This window comes from Chlorocebus sabaeus, chromosome 8 (genome assembly GCF_047675955.1).
Source record: "Chlorocebus sabaeus isolate Y175 chromosome 8, mChlSab1.0.hap1, whole genome shotgun sequence".
In the NCBI taxonomy this organism is placed as follows: Eukaryota; Metazoa; Chordata; class Mammalia; order Primates; family Cercopithecidae; genus Chlorocebus; species Chlorocebus sabaeus.
In genome coordinates this window covers 119,078,145-119,098,349 of record NC_132911.1, presented here as the reverse complement: position 1 = coordinate 119,098,349, position 20,205 = coordinate 119,078,145, and the positions used below count along the sequence as shown (strand labels likewise).

At 38.6% G+C, this 20,205-nt stretch overlaps 2 long non-coding RNA genes across 2 annotated transcripts in view; one reads left to right on the top strand and one right to left on the bottom strand.

The window, feature by feature from the left end:
* Positions 1–817: 817 nt before the first annotated feature.
* LOC119624874 (uncharacterized) overlaps positions 818–20,205 on the top strand; it is a 164,326-nt gene continuing 144,938 nt past the window's right edge. Inside the window, exon 1 of the long non-coding RNA XR_005241001.2 lies at positions 818–3,302. This is a non-coding gene — a long non-coding RNA (uncharacterized lncRNA). The remainder of the gene's footprint in view (positions 3,303–20,205) is intronic.
* LOC140712330 (uncharacterized) overlaps positions 5,333–20,205 on the bottom strand; it is a 92,624-nt gene continuing 77,751 nt past the window's right edge. Inside the window, exons 2-3 of the long non-coding RNA XR_012093859.1 lie at positions 14,291–14,341; positions 5,333–5,385 (exon numbers count right to left, since the gene is read on the bottom strand). This is a non-coding gene — a long non-coding RNA (uncharacterized lncRNA). The remainder of the gene's footprint in view (positions 5,386–14,290; positions 14,342–20,205) is intronic.

The following is a 20,205-nucleotide window of genomic DNA, read 5'->3' as shown; positions in this document are numbered from 1 at the left end:
AGATGAGATACCAGTGGAGGCACAGCCAAACCATATCAATACGCTTTACTTTTTGTTATTATTGTTGTTTCTCTCCCTCCATGATAACATAAGCTCTGTGAAGGCAAAGACTTTTTGTTCTTCTTGTTGTTCACTGCTATTTATTTACCCCTTAGAACAGTGGATGGCAAATACTAAATGTTACATGATACTTACTAAGTGGATTAATGTTATAGTCTTCTGGGTTTTTATTGTTTGCTAGTTTGCTTATTTTCCCTTCTGGGTAGTAAGGTCCTTAAATTCAAGTACTATATCTTTTTTATCTTTATATATCTGTCATCCATATGGTGATACCTGGAATAACAGATCTATTTGCTAAAGTAGAAAAAGAGATCTGAGTTACTTAGGGAGTTTATACCATAGAGAGTATTTTAAGAAGTTAAATGTGAGTTTAAAATATATATGGATTTAAAAATACTTTGTACAGTGGGCACAGTGGTGTGCACCTGTAGTCCCAACTACTTGGGAGGCTGAGGCAGGAAGATTGCCTGAGCCCAGGAGTTTGATGCTGCAATGAGCTATGATTGCACCTCTGTATCACAGCCTGGGCAACAGAGTAAGACTCTATCTCAAAAAAATAATAATTTAATTTAAAATACTTTGAATAAACAAGTGACCTTGTGAAATTATCAAGGATTACTTAAAAACAATGAAACAGCACAAAAAATTTGGATTTAAAAATAGCAATATTTAATATGTAGTTCAAAAACCAATTATATTTGAACTAAACAATACATTAACATAAAAATTGATTTCATTTTATTTTAATTGCCCTTAAGATTTTTTTTTACTTGAGTAGGTTGCATCTACCAGTTTGCAAATGAAACCGCCTTTGTAAACTGGCAAATTAAAAGTCATTAGAAAATATGATTTGATAAATATTTTCAACACTTAGAGGAATACTGCAATTATATAATCATTTTTTCCCATACTTTTACATTTTTGTTTTGCTAAAAACAAGCTTGATAACATATGTTCAATTTTTTTTTCTATGGTTTTCTAGCTATTGCTGACATAAATTTCAGATAGGGGAAAAAATCAGTAAGAAATTGGATCTGCCAATTTACTTACCACTTTCTAAAGGCAATTTTTAAGTGATGAAGCCTCTATTGCTTCTTGAAGCAAAGTTGTATAAGGTTGAACATATTTTGGCAAACTAGACAGTTCAGATCACTTCTCCAAAGTCAAATGCATAGTTAGAAGCAGAAACAAGGCTACAACTCAGCTGTCTAAACTCCTGGTTAATTGTTTTGCTCACTAGCCTATTCTGCTTCCAGAAGTGTTAGGGGATAGTATTTAACAGGGGGATCTCTCCTCTGGGAGTTGAGCATGCCATTACATGAAACCACCCATTACTAAGAAAGTAATTAGGGGAAGGAGAGAGAATATGGAAGGAGGAGAATTATGCAAATGCCTGAACTAACTTGTGCAACGTTAAAATGCAAAATTCATAAGTTGCTCATTGTCATTGACATTCAAAGGATAACCTGGGACTAGAGTAGGAAATAAAGGTGGATCAGTGAGGGAAGTTGTCTTGTTTAGCCTAAGAGATGTGAAGTGCCATGTTCTATGCGCACGTGATGTTGGGAATGGTGGGGTAAGAGTAGAGCACTATCTGAAATTTTGTATTATTATTATGTACAAAAAAATAGGCATTCCTTATGAGAATTTGGAACAAAACATGCAAGTAACGAATATCCATTTATGTGAGCATGTGTTATCCAGTGGCCCACCGAATAAGGGTTAATCCAGTGGGAACTCTCACTGGAGTCTTATAAAATGTATATCAGAAAGCTATTTTCCCGACTGGTCAAGTGTGACCGTATGGACACTAACTCTTCATGCGTGCGGGCTGTCATAGTGTGAGTACCGCTGAATTCTGATGGTGTGTCTGGAATTCGTGGGTTCTTGGTCTCGCTGACTTCAAGAATGAAACCACGGCCCTCGCGGTGAGTGTTATAGTTCTTAAAGATGGTGTGTCCAGAGTTTGTTCCTTCAGATGTTCCCACGTGTTCGGAGTTTCTTCCTTCTGGTGGTTCGTGGTCTCGCTGGCTTCAGAAGTGAAGCTGCAGACCTTCAGGGTGAGTGTTATAGCTCTTAAGGCTGCACCTCTGGAATTGTTTGCTCCTCCTGTTGGGATTTGTCCATTCCTCCCGGTGGGTTTGTGGTCTCGTTGGCCTCAGGAGTGAAGCAGCAGACCTTTGCAGTGAGTGTTACAGCTCATAAAAGCAGTGCAGACCCAAAGACTGAGCAGCAGCAAGAGTTATTGCAAAAAGCGAGAGAACAAAGTTACCACAGTGCGGAAATGGACCCCAGCAGGTTACCACTGCTGGCTCGCTTTTATTCCTTTATCTGACCCCAGCCACATTCTGCTGATTGATCCATTTACAGAGAGCTGATTGGTGCATTTACAATCCTTTAGCTAGATATAAAAGCTCTCCAAGCCCCACCAGATTAGCTAGATAGAGTGCTGATTGGTGCATCCACAAACCTCCCCCGAGCTAGATACCGAGTGCTGAGTGGTGCATATACAATCCTCAGGCCAGATATAAAAGTTCTCCAAGTCCCCATCCTACTCAGAGCCCCCAGCTGGCTTCGCCTAGTAGATCCCGAGCCTGGGCCGCGGAGGGAGCTGCTCGCCAGTCCTGCGCCGCGCGGCTGCACTCCTCAGCCCTTGAGCGGTTGATGAGACGCGGCACCAGGGAGCAGGAGATGGCGCCCGTCAGGGAGGCTCCGGCCACGCAAGAGCCTACGGGGGAGGGGGCTCGGGCATGGCGGGCTGCAGGTCCCGACCCCTGCCCTGCGGGGAGGCGGCTGAGGCCCTGCGAATATTCGAGCGCTGCGCAGGCGGGCCGGCACTGCTGTGGAACCTGGCGCACCCTCCGCAACTGCTGGCCCGGGTGCTAAGCCACTTACTGCCCGGGGCCCACGGCGCCAGCTGGCCACTGTGAGTCCTGGGCTCGCTGAGCCCGCGCCCTCCCGGAACTCGCGCTGTCCCGCAAGCGTCTTGCGCAGCCGCAGTTCCCGCCCGCGCTTCTCCCTCCACACCTCCTGGCAAGCAGAGGGAGCTGGCTCCAGCCTCAGCCAGCCCAGAGAGGGGCTCCCCCAGTGCAGCTGCGGGCTTGAAGGGCCTCTCAAGTGCTGCCAGAGTGGGCCCCGAGGCCGAGGAGGTGCGGAGAGCGAGCCACGGCTGCCAGCATGCTGTCACCTCTCAGTGGGTCCCATTATAATCCTGGAGAAGCTCAGAGGTTAGAAGCCTGAAGGTAGGTGCTGTATGAAACTGGTCAAAACCTTTCTAAAACAGGTCCCTGCAGGAGTAGATGGAATGTACTGGGGGACCAAGAGCAGACAAGTGGGGTAGAGGGAGATGGGTGAGGATTTGGAATTGTGCTAAAGGAGTGCCTGATACACCTCTGAATTTTGGTGTCCTTATATGGAAAACAGGCACAAAGTTTCTGTGTTAGCTTGCTGTGAGGAGTAGCTGAATAAAGTAAAATTATTGGCAGATACTAAGTATTCTGAATTGTTATCCTTGTTTTATTATGATAATGTTAAGAAGGTTAGTAATAAATATCACGACTTTTACTAGAGAAAGTCACTATCTCTACTTGACCCTGTATTTTCTCTTATCTTACTGAAGAACGTGGATTTGCCTTTAAATGCAAACGCTCATCAGTTCATCATTACAACCAGAGTTGAAATTTATTCTTTAAGGCACAAGCTTCTATCTACATGCTAACATGTCTTCTAATTTCTAGGAAAGTTGCAGATTTGACAGTTATTATAAAGTATTAGAATTTTTATGAAAATTATTATTTTTAAGAAATTGAAAAATATTTTCTAACTTGAACCATTTTAGATTTAATATTCCATAGCTTTAGAATAAAGAGCTTAAGTTTGTTCAATCAATTTGCACATTGTTTTAGAAATGAAAAAGATAATTGAATTTTTTAAATTTCTCTGATTACACTGTTTATGCATTTGTTATAGAATTATAATTTTAAAAGTTTTTAAATAATCACCTACTTAGTCTAACTCATATTACGGGGCACGATCATCTAAATTTGAAATATATGAAATATGTGTCTAGAGACCTAGGATTTGATTTAAAACCACCACATACAATACATATGGTTGAACAACCTGTATGTGTGGTTGAGTTAATACCCATCTGATCGCTCTTTATCTCTAGGAGATGAGTGCTGCTGGGTGAGTTATTCCCTCTTCCATTCTCCAAGGCAGCAGTCCCCAACATTTTCAGCACCAGGGACTGGTTACATGGAAGAAATTTTTTCCACGAACTATGAGGTTGGGGGGATGGTTTCAGGATAAAACTATTCCATCTCAGATCATCAGGCATTAGTTAGATTCTCATAAGGAGCACACATCCTAGATCCTTTACATGCACAGTTAACAATAGGATTCATGCTCCTATGAGAATCTAATGCTGCCGCTGATCTGACAGAAAGTGAGCTCAGGCAGTAGTGCTTACTCACCTCTTGCTACATGGCATGGTTCCTAACACGCCACAGACTGGTACTGGGCTACAGTCCGGGGGCTTGGGGACCCCTGATCCAAGGGGACAGTGGTGACCTGCATTTCATAAGGCTTCAGTGTGAGTACCATGGGATTAGGCATTAGTAACTCACTTGGTGAGACACACTTGAGTTGGTTGTGGAGATAACACTTTTTTTTTTTTTTTTTGGCTAGAAAATATGTTTGATAAACTGTATCTCTTGACTCTTTTTGCCTATTACATTTAGTAATTATGATATCTTCTCATGTGTAATGTCTAATGTGTTTTGTTTTCCTAGTTTAGAATGCTATTTCTTAAGTAAAGAGGTTTACATAACGTAGATCCAACTATCTGAACATGAGTTATATGTAAGTTACATATTTTTTAAAAAATAGATATTCCAAATTTTAGTATCTGAAGGAGAATTAAATATATATGTAAATATATATTTATGGTAAGATATATGTAGATAAAAAATGCAACTAACCTAACTTTCAGTAACCATCTGCCCTTGGATCTGGCATAAACTTTTAGATTTCTATTGCATCAATATCATTACGATGTGAAGATTCTTGCCCTCCCTCTCTTATTTTTCCTAAAAATTTTCAGTGAATAGTTTTTATGCCTTTAAAAAGATGGAGATTCTATTAACTATTTTTTCTATAAAATAATAATCTTAAAATTATCTTTAAAGCAGTATATTTAAAGGCTTAACAGTTTACAAGAAATCTTTCATCTTTGAAATTAAAATTAAATTTCAAAAATGTATTTACTAACCTTGACCAAAAGGTACTCACCTAATCATCCAACACTCCACTTTGATCACACATCTGAAATGACAGGAAAGTAAGTTGAGTTTTGATCAATTGAAGAAAATATAAGTCTGGAATCAATAGATTCAGCCCAGCATTTTACAATCTTTACAGATATTAGTATTGCTTATTGTGATGCCTTTGAGCAGGATTGTCAGATAAAATACAGAACTAAAGACAAAAACTGTATGAGTATCTCAATAGATGCAGAAGAGTCAATAAAATTCAACATCCCCTCATGTTAAAAACTCTTAATAAAATGGGCACTGAAGCAATAAACCTCAACGTAAGAGCCATCGATGGCAAATCCACAGCCAGCATTATACTTATGGGCAAAAGCTGGAAGCATTCCCCTTGAAAACTGGCACAAGACAACCATGCTGTCTCTCACCACTCCTATTCAACAAGTACTGGAAGTCCTGGCCAGAGCAGTCAGTCAAGAGAAAGAAAGAAAGGGCATCCAAATAAGAAAAGAAGAAGTCAAACTATCCCTGTTTGCAGATGACATTATCCTCTATCTAGAAAACTCCATAGTCTCAGCCCAAAACTCCTTAAGCTGATAAACAACTTCAGCAAAGTCTCAGTATACAAAATCAACATATAAAAATTGCTAGCATTCATATACACTAATAAGAGTCAAGCTAAGGGCCAAATCAGGAATGGAGTCCATTCACAATTTCCACAAAGAGAATAAGATACCTAGGAATACAGGTAACTATGGACGTAAAAGAGCTCTACAATGAGAACTATGAAACATTGCTCACAGAAATTAGAGATAACACAAACAAATGGAAAAACATTCCATTTTCATGGATAGGAAGAATAAATATCATTAAAATGGCCAAATTGCCCAAAACAATTTATAGAATCAGTGCTATTTCTACAAAACTACCAGTGACATTCTTCACAGAACTAGAAAAAAACTCTTTTAAAATTTATATGAAACCAAAATAGAGCCCAAATAGCCAAGGCAGTCCTAAACAAACAGAACAAAACTGGAAGCATCATGCTACCTGACTTCAAACTATACTACAGGGCTATAGTAATCAAAACGGCATGGTAGCAGTACAAAAACAGACACACAAGCCAATAGAACAGACTAGAGAGCCCAGGAATAAGGCTGCACACTTACAACCATCTTATTTTAGACAAAGCTAACAAACACAAGTCATGGGGGAATCATTCTCTATTCAATTAATGGTGCTGGGATAACAGTCTAGCCATATGCAGAAGATTGAAACTGAACCCCTTCCTTATACGATATACAAAATAAACTCGATGGATTAAAGACTTAAATGTAAAACAAAACTATGCAAACCCTGGAAGACAATTTAGGCAATACCATTCTGGATATAGGAACGGGCAAAGATTTCATGACGAAGATGCCAAAAACAGTCACAACAAAGCAAAAATTGAAAAATAGGATCTAATTAAAGAGCTTCTGCACAGTAAAAGAAACTATGAACAGAGTAAACAGACAACCTATGGAATGGGGGAAACTTTTTGCAAACTGTGCATTCGACAAAGGTCTAATCTTAAGCATCTATAAGAAACTTAAACAAATTTACAAGAAAGAAAGCAAACAATCCCATTAAAAAGTAGGAAAAGGACAGGAACAGACACTTTTCGAAAGAAGACATACGGCCAACAAACATATGAAAAAACCTCAACATCACTGATCATTAGAGAAATGCAAACCAAAACCACAATGAGATACCATCTCATACCAGTCAGAATGGCTATTACGAAAAATAAAAAAATAACAGATTTGGCAAATTTACACAGAAAAGGGAACACTTAAACACTACTGGGAGAAATGTAAATTAGTTCGACCATTTTTGAAGGCAGTGTGGCAATTCCTTAAAGAGCCAAGAACAGAACTACCATTCAGCTCAGAAATTCCATAACTGGGTATATACCCAAAGGAACATAAATCATTCTGCTATAAAGATACATGCACACGTATGTTTATTGCAGCACTATTCATAATAGAAAAGTCATAAAATCAACTTAAATGCCCATCTGATATCCAAATCAAATGACAGATTGGATAAAGAAAATGTGGTACACATATATCATAGAATACTATAGAGTCATAAAGAAGAATGAGATCATGTCCATTGCAGGAACATGGATGGAGCTGGAGACCATTATCTCTAACAAACTAATGCAGGAACAGAACCAAATACCACATGTTCTCATTTTTAAGTGGGAGCTAAATGATGAGAATGCACAGACACACAAAGAGGAATAACAGATATTGGGGCCTACCTGAGGGTGGAAGGTAGAAGGAAACAGAGGATCAGGTAAAATAACTAAGGGATACTAGGATTAACACCAGAGTGATGAAATAATCTGTACAACAAACCCCTATGACACAAATTTGCCTGTGTAGCAAACCTGCACATGTACCCCTGAATGTAAAACAATAGAAAAAATACAGTATACACATTCTCAGATTTGAATTTTCAACACACAATGAATGCTGCTTTAGTATAAGTATATCCCATACATGTGGGACACATTTATACTAAAAAAAAAAAAAAAATTGCTGAGTAATGATAAACACCAAGCCAAATTTGATGGGTCATGCCGGTAATCCCAGCTAGCAGGGAGGATTAGGCAGGAGGATCTCACGAGCCCAGGAGTTTGAGGTTACAGTGAGGTATGATGATGACACTGCACTGTAGCCTGGGTGACGGAGTGAAACCCAATCTCCAAAATCAATCAATAATAATAATAAACACCAAAATTAAAATGTAACTAGGCATTGTAAATTTTTGTTTGCTAAATCTTGCAATTATATCTTAGTGTGATCAAGAAAATGATTATTTTTGTGGAGTACATTTGTTTAACATACCAGGATGGACCTAATGGATCATAAGATCAGAGGTCTTCCATCTGAAACATGTAAAATAAGGCTTCATAATCACAACCTTTGTGTGAAATCAACATTGTGACTTCAACTATGTTTAGCATCAGTAATGTAGTTTTAAGCCAACTAATAAAGGTCCAAAAGTAAGTTGCTGCAATTTGCAAATAAGACTCCTGGATTTGATGGGTTAGCATTCATTTGACCCTTCCCTGTTGACCAAAGTTGGGTGATGGGTGAGAGAGATGTTGGATTCATTAAAGTAGTTGCATCTGTTGGAACTCAGATGTGAATTTGCTTTGTAATCAATTTCATTTAAAAAAGTGTTTCCACCATCATTATAAAGTTGCAATAAAGATTTAAATTAACCCTTACTGTAATGCTAGGCACTGTGTGGGTTCTTTATACCATTAATTTCATTTAATTGAAACAGGAATTTCAACATGTGGCTAGAACGGTTATTGACTTTCGATGTATTGAAGGACTCTTCTGGGATGTCTCAATAGTAATCATTTTATTTTTTTAAATAGGAAATCATTTCTCCCTCAAATACCAAAATTTAGTACTTTTTTTCTGAGCAGAATCTAATGAAGGCACCACTTCTCCACTTGTGTTTCAGATCTCTGGGAGTAATGGAGAAATTTGCAAATATTTAACACCTGCACCTCGATCTTTCATCTTCAGAAATCTTATTTTTATTTAAGAGTAGAGTGTATGACCAAGAACAACAGTTTACAGTGTTCACTTTATTAAACAAAAACATTCATGGAATTCGAGTGGTTCCATCTGAACTAGACAGTTTAGACTGATGCAGTGTGGAAAGGATGTGGAATCACAGAAGAATTAATGTGAAGTATATGATTTTGGCACTGGGAAGGCCCTATGAATACCATCAATCTGAGAATTTTTTAAAGTATCTAAATGTGTTTACACAGCTGGATATTCAGTTTCAGCCTGATCTCTTTTCTTCATATTTCCAGGTTATTTACAAATGTGTTTCCCTCTGTTATTTTTAATGCATTTTATTTTCCAAATTTGGATTTTAAAACCTCAGATAGCAACATAATATTGTGAAACAGTTTCTGGGACTTTTGTGTGTTACATATTATCAGTATTAGGAGAAAAAGAGGCTTCTGGAATGTAAACCTTTTAAAACTATATTTTACAGCTTTATCTAATCAATAAAACAAGAATTAATTTTATAAAACATATTTATATGTGAATGATTAACTTTTTTGCAATCTTGAGTTATAATCAACATAATCCAAATTTTAGCAATATTCTGAAATAGCAACTCTATTCAATATTTATATTTTCTTTTTTGTAGATCCTTGATTTTCGTCAGATTTTTTTAAACTTAATCTAAAGTGAGTGCGATGTAAGGGATGGAGAATGTGATGTGAATTTTAAAGATCTCAGTCCATGTCTCAGGCACAATTGCTGGCTGTTTGATTTAGAGAAGTTACTTAACCTCTGCATGCCCCAGATTTCTCTCTTGTGAAATGGAGTGTTATTTTTCAACTGCCTTCTTCATTTAGTATCAGGAGGCCTAATGAGATAATGTGCCAGAATAGTTATCCTGAATCATCTTTTTTGGGAGAGTATAAGCTCACAGGCACAAAGGTCAATCCATATGAACTGGGTAGAGGTCTTTCTCCTCCATACAGTTCCATGTTGGATTAGGGACCTTGTTGATACTATTCTTGGCCACAATATCCACAAAGGCACACTTATATCCAGGAGAGGGAAGGGCAAAAGCCCTGGGAACTCCCAGAAAGAAAAGTGGTAAAATATAGGGGCAGAAAAATGATTAGAAATCATCAAAGACCTATATTAACATATATTACTTATCAGCTATCGTAGTTTGTGTTTGGCTCATTAAATAATTTGTTAGAACATCGATTGGCACATTTGAGGAGCTCAATAAATATTTTTGGATGAATGAATTACTATGAATTTATCTCTCCTGATGCACTAGAATTCATCCTATAATAGACAATGTTAGCTATGTCACCTTTAAGGGTCTTTTTTACTTTATGCTTGAGAAAACTCTTAGCATGCAGTAGTATTCAGATGCAATATTTGTGTTACATACCCCAGATATTTTTGTGCAATTGTCTTCTTATTGCTTATTGGTGTTTGTCTTTTCCAATATATTTGATATCAACCTATTGATTGAGATGATTTCTTTTTTTTTTTTTTTTTTTTTTTGAGACGGAGTCTTGCTCTGTAGCCCCGGCTGGACTGCAGTGGCCGGATCTCAGCTCACTGCAAGCTCCGCCTCCCGGGTTTATGCCATTCTCCTGCCTCAGCCTCCGGAGTAGCTGGGACTACAGGCGCCCGCCACCTCGCCCGGCTAGTTTTTTGTATTTTTAGTAGAGACAGGGTTTCACCGTGTTAGCCAGGATGGTCTCGATCTCCTGACCTCGTGATCCGCCCGTCTCGGCCTCCCAAAGTGCTGGGATTACAGGCTTGAGCCACCGCGCCCGGCCTAGAGATGATTTCTTCATAAAATTGCTTTAACTCCATTCTTTAGGAGATTGTCCCACTCATATAGAGCATGAAATTCTGCCTTAACAAACATCTTTGCAGGCAGGTAAATAGAGTACCTTGCAACTGGAGCTGAATCTGTCCCTTTTGCTGAGAAAAAATCTGCCTGGAAAGGTGACTGTGGATGGAGCTGCAGAGAATGTCTCTCTTTTGGCCCCAGAGGAGATATGGACTCCCTGGCACAAAGAAGAAAATCGAACAGTCTCATTTTTCTAAATGAGATGAATACATTTTTTTCTCTGTACTGTTGGTTCCCAATCTGTATAGGTTTGAAGCCCACCACGGTCCCCTCTTGCTGCAGTGTACTTTTACTAGACTTCTCATGGCAGCTGCTGCCCTACCTTTTAAAAAAGGCCTGTCGTCTTGTAAAGAAAACCTTAGTTAATAAATGTGTAAACTTGATTTGCTTAAATCCATGTGTCTGGCTTATGGTCACATCATCTTTTCCAGATGACTGCCATTTCAGTGACTTCACTGCCTTATGTGCCTCCGCGCATCCCTCGCGTCCATTTCCATACACTATCGTGAAATGTAACTCCGCTCCTCTATGCCAATTTTGCAAGTTCATTTTTCCTGAAGATTTATACGTGGCATGTCCTGCAGCCAATAAAGGACAGAATAACAAATAATGGGTCAAAGACTTCTGTTTCTGGCATTACAGAATACCTGCTATTCAGAGAAAGCTCTTTCCGTATCAAACACCTGAAAAATTCTGGATTAAATATTAAGTTTTATGAAAAGCATGGCTGAACTAGCAGTAAAGGAAATAATCAGTAGCCAGACATGTTTGAATCCAGATGTGTAAGCACAGGCTAGATCTGACATGTGCTTGAAGGCAACTCCAGTCGCTGGTGGTATAGAGCCTGCCTTGTAATAGACATCTATTACTGAAGGACAGGACACAAAGCTGAGAGTTGAGCAGCTTTCTGAGCAGCAAGTTGAGCAGGCGATAGCAAGGCAAGTCTTACATAAAATTGGGACACCAAAGAATGACATATTTTTCTGGAGCAAAACCCCTTATACAGCAGAAGGACTGCACGTTTGTGTATTTCAAGCTTGACTCTGGCAGAAGCAGGAAAAAAGGGAAAATCCATAATTACAAATTTCCCTTCATACAGATTTGTCACTGGAATTTACACTGTAAATGTGATTTCCATCTACCTGTCTCCTTAAAAAGCTGAAAATTTAGCTTCAGGTGGTCCTGGGTTGATATTACACATTTAACAGTGGGTACATACTAGATGTTGACAAGCAATTAACTGTTGGGCACAGTTCACCCCATTGTGCTGGGCCTTGTGGAAGGACTGAAGTGTCCCAAGGGAAAGACCAGGGAAGAAATTGGGGGAAGCACCCACGGTTCTCAAGGCAGCAGCTATTTACTAATTGCCATTGCTGTATTTCAGTTATTTAGTAATTTATATGGCCATATTAGCCTTAGACTGGTAAGGCACCCAAATGTTTTGAGTCTTGGTTTCCTCCTATTCTGTAGCTTGTCTGCCTCACAGGGTTTTTAAATAATGTCTGTGAAAACACTTTGTGAGAAAACAAGTAGCAGTTAATGACGGTTCGGCTTTTACAGTTTTGCTTCAGTGTACCAGGTAATGCTTTATGGTCTGAAATAATTTACTTAGTTCCTCAAAATGCCTAAAGTGGAGGTTTCATATGATTTTCTCATCTGAATTTCTATTGGATGAATAGTTCTTGCTGTTAAAGGAAATGTGGTGAAAGATGGTCAGTAAAGTAGGCTTTGGGGAGAAATTTCACAAAGGCATAACTCTCTTCTTGGAACAAAGCTCTCACAAGTACTAAAAAATGGGGATGAATGCTGGAGGTGTTAATCAGGAAAGTGACAAGTATAATGGCAACAGTCTCAGGGAGACATTGCTGAAGAGGTGCCAATACCTTAAGGAGCTGCTGTTGAGGCCAAAGGGGAAGCGCTAAAAAGGGGTGGTAGATTGAGTGGGCAGAAGGGGGCTCCCCTTCCCAAACAAAAAAGGAAGCCAAGAGATCAAAGGGAAAATGTTAAAGCCCATTAAGGGAAGAGAGATTAGCGAAAGGTTAAATATTAAATCCAAGAACAAAAGACCCCTAGACTTCCCCACTGCATGTGGACTGAACACCACCTCTGGTACTGAGTGTCAAAGAAACTCCCTTCTTTAAACTGGTAACCTTTGTTTCCTTTAGTTGCTGCAAAGTGGAGTCTGGGTCACCAATGGAGGGCATCGGGGGTGAAGAATTAAGCAGCCAGTGACTGAGTGGTCAATCAAAGGAAGGCCTCCATGGGTGCAAAATATGAAGTAGATGATGACAAAAGTCGTCCAGTGAACCAGCACTCACCCCTGCTGCAGTCTTGGGTGATCCAGAATTTCCAAAGAGCAGTGTCCTAAGGAAGCAGTGGAGTTGAAAGTGCATGGTGCAGGAAGGAAACGGTGCCAGAGAACTTGTCTTTGAAATTGCTTTTGAGTAACAGGACTCAGTTTCCTATTAACAGATCCTGAAGAGGGTTAGTAGACATTATGAGGGAGCTTTAGCTTTTCTACTCCCACTCCCTGGCACTCCTCCGTGCCACTACTGGTCAGAAGAGCTGGAAAAGAATGAGGAGCTGACCTTTTGTGTCCCTGCCTAAAAGGAGGGTTTTTTTTTTTTTTTTTTTTAAATCTGTCTATTTTCATATATTGGGGTTCTGTTCTTCTTTTGGAAGTCCCTTGTCTTAAAGCCTTTGTATCCTCATTTGCAAAATTCTGGAATCTTACAACTATGACAACTCCCCTGCCATAAATATCTTAAAAAAAAAAAAAAAGAGAGATAAGAAAAAAGGTAGTATCGGAGGATAACTTGCCTTTCCTCTCAGTTGTATAATACAGGGTGGAAGTATACTGGGATAATCTTTTCAGAGACCTTAACACTTGGATTTAAGTCTTAGCCCTATTGTTTATGAGCTATGTAATTGTGGGGCTGATCATATCATCACATTAAGTTTTTCTTTTTGGAGACAGAGTCTCATTCTGTCACCCAGGCTGGAGTGCAGTGGCACTATCTCGGCTCACTGTAACCTCCGTCTTACAGGTTCAAGCGGTTCTCCTGACTCAGCCTCCTGAGTAGCTAGGATTACAGGCATGCACCACCACGCACAGCTGATTTTTGTATTTTTAGTAGGGACTGGGTTTTGCCATATTGGCCGGACTAGTCTCGAACTCTTGACCTCATAGGATCTGCCTGCCTCAGCCTCCCAGAGTGCTAGGATTACAGACGTGAGCCACCGCGACCAGCCTCATCACATTGTCTTTTTTTTTTTTTCCAGCTATTAACTAAGAGTTTAGGGGCTATTGAAGTTGACCTATTCATCCCTTTTCTTCTAAAACTTCTCAGACTAAGTTATCCAAATGGGGATGAGAAGAGATTTTTGTTATTGTTGTTTTGGTTTGTTTTATTTTATTTTCTACCTTTAAAATTTATGACAGGAAAATAACATATATTAAATATAGTTTCCCTTCAACTTACCTCTGGTAGGCCAGCTGCATTTCCAATTGATATTCACACTGTTTTCTTTCTCTAAAACGGAAATAAAATGTAAAGTTAGATCACACTCTCCTAAGCTCTCCAAGTCTTCTGCATTGCTCCTTTAGTATTGTCCACCACATTCTCATTTACTTGTCCAGTATGTCTTTCATCCTAGACTGTAAGCTTGGTGAGGGGAAGGACCAAGTATGTGTTGTTCAACATCGTATTTCTGGCAATTAGTGCCTGATAGCATAGTAGTTATTCAATACATATTGGATAAATGAATCAGTGAATTATTTTATAAATGAAAGAGATGAAAATCTAAAGTCTAATAAGGATTGATAGGATGACTCTTTGAAAGTTTTTAAAAAACACTTAATAAACAATATTCCTTGCTTTTATTATTTACAGACCATTAGAAATGATTATCACATTTATCTGGCAAGACTGGGACTCTGGCTGCTTTGATGAAAATCTTAAAGAGATAAAGGACGATTTATCTGAGTACTTTTGACTTTCTGCCTATTACTGATCTCTGTGGATGTCTGGTGTCACGTAAAGTTCAGAACACAGTCTATATCTGATTATCCCTCTGCTACCTAAAGGCCAACTTGGTTACATCTTTAGCATCCTATTGCCCCAGATACAATTTTAGAGATGGTCCCAGTCCAATCACGAACAACTACAGTGATTCAAAGTTAATTTGCCTTCATGACCTATTTATGTCAACTGGGGTCATTAACTCTCCTTTGTGACAAGGTTTTCGTTGGTAATATGACATTTGCCCGCCATATGAACTCTCTAAGGAAGTTAGCTAATTTCAAAGCCCTCTTAATGTTTTCAAGTTACTTTGTTGTTTTCAAGAAATTAGTGATTCTCCACTATGCTAGTAAATGTGATCATAAAACAATGTTCCACCTTGGTGTGTTTATTTTATTTATTCTTTCACTGATCATCTTCAAAGCACCTGTATTATGTACTGGGCACTATAGGAACAATAGAAATCATGGTATAGTTCCAGCCCTCAGGGTCCTTGTCCTGCTCTCTAGTGGAGAACATGGTTGCACTTGTCGATTGGCCATTAGAGTACAGTTAATGAATGTTCTGCCATACGTTAGTCTAGAGAACCCTGGAGCACATGGGAGAAATTATTTTAAGACTGGAGAAGACATTAAAGGCTTCTCAAAAGGATGCGGGAGGAGCCAGTAAGATTTTGTCTCTTGCTCTCTCATTCACCCATGCTCTCATTTTTTTTTTTTTTTTTAGACAGAATGTTTCTCTGTTGTCCAGGCTGGAGTGCAGTGGGGCAGTCTCGGCTCACCGCAGCCTCCACCTCCCGAGTTCATGCGATTGTCCTGCCTCAGCCTCCTGGGTAGCTGAGACTATAGGCATGTACCACTATGCCTGGCTAATTTTTTTATTTTTAGTAGAGAGGGGGTTTCACCACATTGGCCAGGCTGGTCTCCAACTCCTGACCTTAGGTGATCTGCCCCCCTCGGCCTCCTATAGTGTTGGGATTACAGGTGTGAGCAACCATGCCTGGCCACAGAGTTTTATCCTTATTGCCAAGGAGCCCATCGAGGTATGTTTTTGTTTATTTGTTTGTTTTCCTGTTTTTTTTTTTTTTTTGAGAGACGAAGTCTTGCTCTGTCATCCAGGCTGGAGTGCAGTGGCGTGATCTTGGCCCACTGCAACCTCCACCTCCTGGGTTCAGGCAATTCTCCTGCCTCAGCCTCCTGAGTAGCTGGGACTACAGACGCATGCCGCCACGCCCGGCTAATTTCTTTTGTATTTTAGTAGAGATGGGGTTTCACCGTGTTACCCAGGCTGGTCTCGAACTCCTGAGCTCAAGCAATCTGCTCGCCTTTGACTCCCAAAGTGTTAGGATTACAGGCGTGAGCCGCCGTGCCCGGCCGAGGTATGTTCTTTAATAAAAATAGTTCCTTTCCTAAGAGGACTTCTAGTATTAGTTGTTGAAACCATGTTTTGATAGCCTATTATGAAGACATCTCCATTCCACTATATAATAGAAATGTTTTCATAAAGAAGGAGAGATTTAAGTAAAGCTTTAATGGAGAAACTCTGTATATGTGCATGCACGAATTCTAAGTATATCAACAAACGATGGCAAAAACAGAGAGAGAAGCATCCATTACATATTTCGTGAAAGAATGTATAGACCAGTATTTTTGGAGAAAAATATTTGTAGACATAGTTAAATATAAAGGTTTAAAGGTCAATATGGGCCAGTTTCTTCAAAGCTTTGACTATTAGACTTAAGAGTTTAAACTTTAAATGAAGGAATTTTGACTTAATTTTGAATAACAAGGTATTATGTTCCCCATCTTGTCTATGATACAGTTCAAGGTCATTTACATGAATATGAGGTTCTTCATGTATTTTCCAACTTTATTTTACTGAGCTATTCGTAGTGTCACCAACATGTCATTTGGTTTCACAATCACAAACCTTTACATATGCACATGTACTTACTACTTTGCATATTAATGGATTATTTTTCAAATTACTGTTTTGAGACACCTTTTGAATATTTTACTGTTCCCCTTTTTCCTCTTATCTCACATAAAAGTAATCGTTTTATCTCCTTTAATTATAATCTTTATCTAATATTATATTTTATTATTTTATTTGCAGCTATATTATTCTTAATAGACTATAATATATAGGAGGTCAGGAACTGTATCCTCCTCCTCATCTCCTCTTTCTTCTTTTCTTCTTCTTCTCCTCCTCCTCCTCATACTATTTTTGATGCCAAAGATCTAGCTCAGTACTAGAGTTACAGGAAACTCTCTCTATGCATTTTTCCTGAATTAATCTGATGTGCTATGTGACTTCGGGAAATTTATGAAAACTCTTTGACTCTCATTTGTCTCATTTCAAACTATATGTAAAATATACTTCATTCAATTATCTTGGATATTAAATAAAATTGATCCTGTAGAGTGCTTAGGATAGTCCTTTCCATTAAGATACTGTCAGGACAATTTATCTATAAGCTATTATTGAGTTGTTAACAGAATGTAGTCTTATAGACGTGGGCGCCTGTTTGGTACAATCTTAGAGTAGTGTTGCAATAGAGAAAACCTAGTCCTATAGCCAAAAATAGCTCAAATATTTTACATGTAGTTGTCAAAGAACCTCAAAGGGAACCCACGTATAATACACTCTAATACTTAGTAATATCCTCCTTCCTTTCCTTCCTGATTTTGTCAGAGCTCAGCATACTTTGTCATTGCTCTGTCTGCAAACCACCCAGGTGAGAGGAAAATAAAAGAGGGATATTAAACTATCTTCAGTGGGATGTGCCAGTTTGTGTATGCTTGTATGTGCATCCATATGTATGTGTACCTTCACGAGTTTTAAGTTTTTATTTCAGTATATGATAAAGTGCTAGAAGAAGGAAAAAGAGGGAAAATCACTGTTAACTGAAGTGACTGGGAGAGACTTGATGGGGTAGGGGATCCTAAACTCTGTAAAGTTTCACTACTTATATCATCAGCAAGTGGAAGACATTGTAGGAGAAAGAAATAGAATGAGCTATGCTAAGGCACAGAACAAAAAACTTATCAGATGTATAAGGGACAGTGTGTAAAGTGGCTGGGGGTTTTGGAAAATTAAATAGGTAAATTAATTCAACACTGCCATTTGAACTGAATTTTCCTCAATAGCACTCAGAACTAAGTGTGGTAATGAATAAATCATAACAGAGAAAGAAGACCATGTGATTAAACCTACCAGATTTTCCTAGTGAGCTGATGTTTTGAGTGTAAAACAAGTACCTAGTTGTTCAAATTTCATGAGGCATGAGAACACTGCTGTCTAGATCCAAATTTTTAAAATTAATCACAAACACCTTTTGCCAGACCCTTTGAGGAATGGGTTCTCAATTTATAAGTGACTCAGCAAACATCCAAGTAGCATAAGATTTGCATTTTAGCTAATTATTTTTCTTTAAAGACCCAGTGCTTTATTCTGTTGGCTGCCCTGTATGTACAATTGCCAGATAAAATACTGTTTGTAGTAAATAATTATTTAATATACATATGTCCCAAATATTTCATTGTGTATACTTACACTAAAAATTATCTGTTTATCTGAAATTAAAATTGGACATCTTGTAGTTTTATTTGCTAAATGCGGCAACCTTACATACGCTACATGTATATTTCACAGACAAAGATAATGGGTTAGAGTACTTAAGAAAGCCATTCACATGCCCAGTCAGGTCTTTTTCTTTAAAATGAATTGTGCATAATCTCTTTCAACCCCTGCCATACATATACCTACTGATTAAGGAGGGAAAAGTACACAATGGATCCTAAGGCATTTTAGTGAAAATCTTCTCTTCTCTTCCTTAATCTTCTTTGTTTGTTTAGTGGAAGTAAATTCAATTATCCTTTAAAATATCTGCCTCTTGTATAATATTTTAACAACAGCCAAAAGAAATCCTGGCATAAAATACCTAGTTTTAAATATTGTATTTTCTTGAAATAATTGCTTATTAGTCAAAGTTGCTACTTCAAACACAATTGGATCACATGCAGAAAATGAACAAGTATATTAAAGTACTCTGTGTCTCACTTTGAGAGGCCCAAGCAGGTGGATCACTTGAGTCCAGGAGTTTGAGCCCAGCCTGGCCAACATGGTGAAACCTCATCGCTACTGAAAATATAAAAATTAGCCAGGCTTCGTGGCAGGCATCTGTAATCTCAGCTACTCTGGAGGCTGAGGCAGGAGAGTCACTTTAACCCAGGAGGCAGAGGTTGCAGTGAGCGGAGATTGTGCCATTGCACTCCAGCCTGGGCAATGGGAGACTGTCTCAAAACAAAACAAAACAAAAAAATACTCTGTTTCTGAAGGGAGTGCGTACAAAGCATGCTCTGTCTTAAGGATAGATAGTTTTGATATATTATTCAAATATTTGTCTTAGACAAATAGAAGATATTAACATGGAATTCTTCAGGTTGATACATTTATTAGGGAAACATTCCGAAGTGGAACTTTAGATTTGAGTGAGGAGTAATTCAATGTCCTCCTTTAATTTCGTATAGTTGGAGGGCTGAACAGTTTCAACAGGAAATAGTTTAGAGTAAATGCAATTTCTCTATATACCTTACACTGAGGCTCACTAAATTAGTTTCAAAAATGGCAGTGCAATATTTTGAAACAGAGCATGAGGAGAATTTCAACCACCTGTTATTGGTCGAGAAGATACAACTAGATAGAAGTCTTTCTGTTGCTATGCTTATAAAGTTATACTTTGGAAATATAAAATAATTATAAGAATTATGTAAATAGAAATTGCCTTTTTATTTGATAACTTTCCCTATGTGCAGAAATAAATTCTTTTTCTACAAACGTGATTTGGTAAGGCCATATATAACTAATGGGGAAGTCTGTTATTTGACAGAATTACGGGACAAGACGGATATCTATTTCATTTCCTATCTCTAAACAGGATAGTAGAATGCATTAGACAATGGAAGTCTCAATATAACAAAATTAAAATAAAATATGCAAAGGCCAACATTATTCTTTCAAAAAGCTTTTTCAGAAAATCACAATATAGGCTGGGCGCAGTGGCTCACACCTGTAATCCCAGCACTTTGGGAGGCTGAGACAGGCAGATGACTTGAGGTCAGGAGTTTAAGATCAGCCTGGCCAACATTGTGAAACCCTGTCTCTTCTAAAAATACAAAAAATTAGCCGGGTGTGGTGGCATGTGCCTGTAATCTCAGCTACTCAGGAGGCTGAGACAGGAGACTCACTTGAACCTGAACCTGGAAGGTGGAGGTTACAGTGAGCAGAGATCATGCCACTGCACTCCAACCTGGGTGACAGAGCAAGACTCCGTGCCAAAAAAAAAAAAAAAAAAAAAAAAGGAAGAAAACTAC